The following is a 3,063-nucleotide window of genomic DNA, read 5'->3' as shown; positions in this document are numbered from 1 at the left end:
TGATTCAAGTGTCAACTTTAACATGCCCAGCACGATGGGAAAAAAGGGGTCCTGTTAAATATTAGCATTGATACACTATGTTGAATATGCTAGTATGGATGCGGAAGCAAAAACATAAAGTATAGAACACAATAACACACGAGGTTACGTGGTTTAGCCTAACGGCCTACATCCACGGAGGAAACCCTAAAGGGCTACATCAATAATATATTAGAGTGTAGAACAAATCATGTGTTACAATGAACCATAACATGTGTATATATAGTAGACCAAACCCTAAACTAATAGACTTCTAGTATAAGTAGGAAACTTGGCTTGCACACAAAGTAGAATTAGGCTTAGGCTTGGGCTTATGCTAATGGGCTAATATATCTCTAACATCCCCTCTCAAACTCAAGATGGAAACTTGATGAAATCTTGAGATTTGATTAGGTTGAAAAGATCCCTTGAATGAAGTTTGGCTCTGTGACGGTGGCTTGAGAAAGGCAATAGTCTTGCAGTGTTGATGCGACTTCTAACAGTGACATGACTATACCGGAGAATTTTGACGGCAGCAGTAGAAAACCAAAGAAGATGAACGCAACGAAGAAATACTAAGGAAGACAAAGATTGCTCTTAATACACCGTAAAGACAGAAAACTATGGCCATAGGAAGGCAGCTCTGATACCATGTTAAATATTATCATTGATACACTATGTTGAATATGCTAGTATGGATGCGGAAGCAAAAACATAAAGTATATAACACAATAACACACGAGGTTACGTGGTTTAGCCTAACGGCCTACATCCACGGAGGAAACCCTAAAGGGCTACATCAATAATATATTAGAGTGTAGTACAAATCCTTTGTTACAATGAACCATAACATGTGTATATATAGTAGACTAAACCCTAAACTAATAGACTTCTAGTACAAGTAGGAAACTTGGCTTGCACACAAAGTAGAATTAGGCTTAGGCTTGGGCTTATGCTAATGGGCTAATATATCTCTAACAGGTCCCATTCCAAGTCCAACCCAAGATGCACTTCACAATGGGAATGCTAATCTCGTATAAATAGGGTAAATGTGTGTTTTCTTTCTCACCAATTATCAATCACATAGAGCCATTAACAAAGAACTCTCTTCGGTTTGTAAAACAATGGCTTTAATACATGGAAAAAAACTTATCATAGTCTTCTTGTTGATTTTGGAGACTTCCACATATCAAGCCATGTCCCGCACATTACATGAAGACTCCATTGTTGGGAGGTATAAGCAATGGATGGCTAAGTATGGACGCAACTACGAAGATGATGCAGAGAAGGAAAAGCGTTTCGAGATATTCAAGGTCAATGTTGAATACATAGACAAAGTCAACAATGAAGGGAATCGCACTTACAAGTTAAGCGTCAATGAATTTGCAGACTTAACAACTGAAGAATTCATTGCTACTCGTACTGGATACAAGATTTCCTCCCAGCCCACTTCACCCAAAACCTCATTCAGATATGAAAACCTGACTGAAATTCCAATGACTATGGATTGGAGAGAAAAAGGAGCTGTTACCCCCATCAAATACCAAGGCCAGTGTGGTAAGAGAATAATAACGTTGCATGAAACTAAAACCTAGTTTAGCCTTTTTTGCTGCATTTATTTTTGTCCTAACAAGATTTCTGTTATGATTGATTCCTATGTAGGATGTTGCTGGGCCTTTTCAGCTGTGGCAGCAGTAGAGGGGGTCACCCAGATCAAAAATGGCAACAAAATCTCCCTTTCCGAGCAACAAATAGTGGACTGTGTGGAAGGCAGTCACGGTTGCAATGGTGGTGTCATGGATTATGCCTTTGAATATATAATACAGAACCAATGACTAGCCACTGAGGAAAACTACCCATATCAGGCTATGGATGGAACTCGTGACCAGCAAAGGGCATCTAATATTGTAGCACAGATAAGTTCATATGAAGACGTACCTTCCAATAATGAGGAGGCATTACTACAAGCAGTAGCCAACCACCCAGTTTCAGTTGCCATAGAAGGTTCTAGTCCTGACTTTAAGTCCTATTCCAGTGGAGTTTTCACAGGAGAATGCGGGACCAATTTAGACCATGCCGTTACTATAATCGGGTATGGAATGACTGATGATGGTACCAAGTACTGGTTAATCAAGAATTCATGGGGCACCACCTGGGGTGAGAGTGGCTACATGAGGATTCAGAGAGATACTGGAGCACCAGAAGGTGTTTGTGGCATTGCCATGAAACCTTCCTATCCAGTGGCTTAGGTACACCAACGGTGACAGATCAAGTCACCTATAAGTATTGCTCTTTCTTTCACTATATGTATGTTAAATTTATTATAGCTGAGAAAATACCTATTTTGCTACTTGTATCATTGAAATTGAAACCAAGTAATAAATAAGCTAGCCTAATTGCTACGTTTCCCATCAATATATAGCACGAAGCAAACGTAAGGAATGATAATAAAATCTTTCGATCGAATTCTGCACATTATGAAGAACTAAATAATCTAAAATGGGAATGATAACAATGAGATCTCAAACAAACTTTTTGAACAAAGAAACATTATAACGACATTACTACCAGTTATTTAGCTTTCTTCTAATAACTTCTAGTCTAGTCATAATCTTATTCTTAGTAGATTACAAATAAGAATTTGATGAGGGTGAGAAGGCCACAAGAAGCATAACACATTTGCTTTTGAAACAAGTTTGAACTTTTATTAAATTAAATATGAATTATTAATGACGGCCTTAGACACTACAATGTATTAAAATATTTAAAAGGAATCCTAAGGCGGATAGGAAAACACCCGTCAAATCCTAATTTGACTAAACAATATTAAAGACACTTAAAATTACGGAAATAACAACTCTGATCCTAAAAATCTATAAATTACATACAATTACCAAAATTAAATTGGAGATCTCATCCTACCTCAAATCCCACCACTTGAAAAAAAAAAAAAAACACCGTTCTCAAGTTGATAGTCGAGATCTAAAATCTTCCATGCCAAGCAAACAAATGTTGGGAATACTTGAGTCCCCCTGTCTTCTTTCC

The 3,063-nt window shown here is 37.7% G+C and overlaps 1 pseudogene; it reads left to right on the top strand.

Moving 5' to 3' along the window:
• The first annotated feature begins 1,091 nt into the window (after positions 1-1,091).
• LOC142617760 (senescence-specific cysteine protease SAG39-like) lies at positions 1,092-2,366 on the top strand (annotated as a pseudogene).
• Positions 2,367-3,063: the final 697 nt, after the last annotated feature.

The sequence above is a fragment of the Castanea sativa genome, chromosome 11 (assembly GCF_040712315.1).
Source record: "Castanea sativa cultivar Marrone di Chiusa Pesio chromosome 11, ASM4071231v1".
NCBI lineage: Eukaryota > Viridiplantae > Streptophyta > Magnoliopsida > Fagales > Fagaceae > Castanea > Castanea sativa.
The sequence above is the reverse complement of the archived record's forward strand: the minus strand, read 5'-3'. Positions and strand labels throughout refer to the sequence as shown.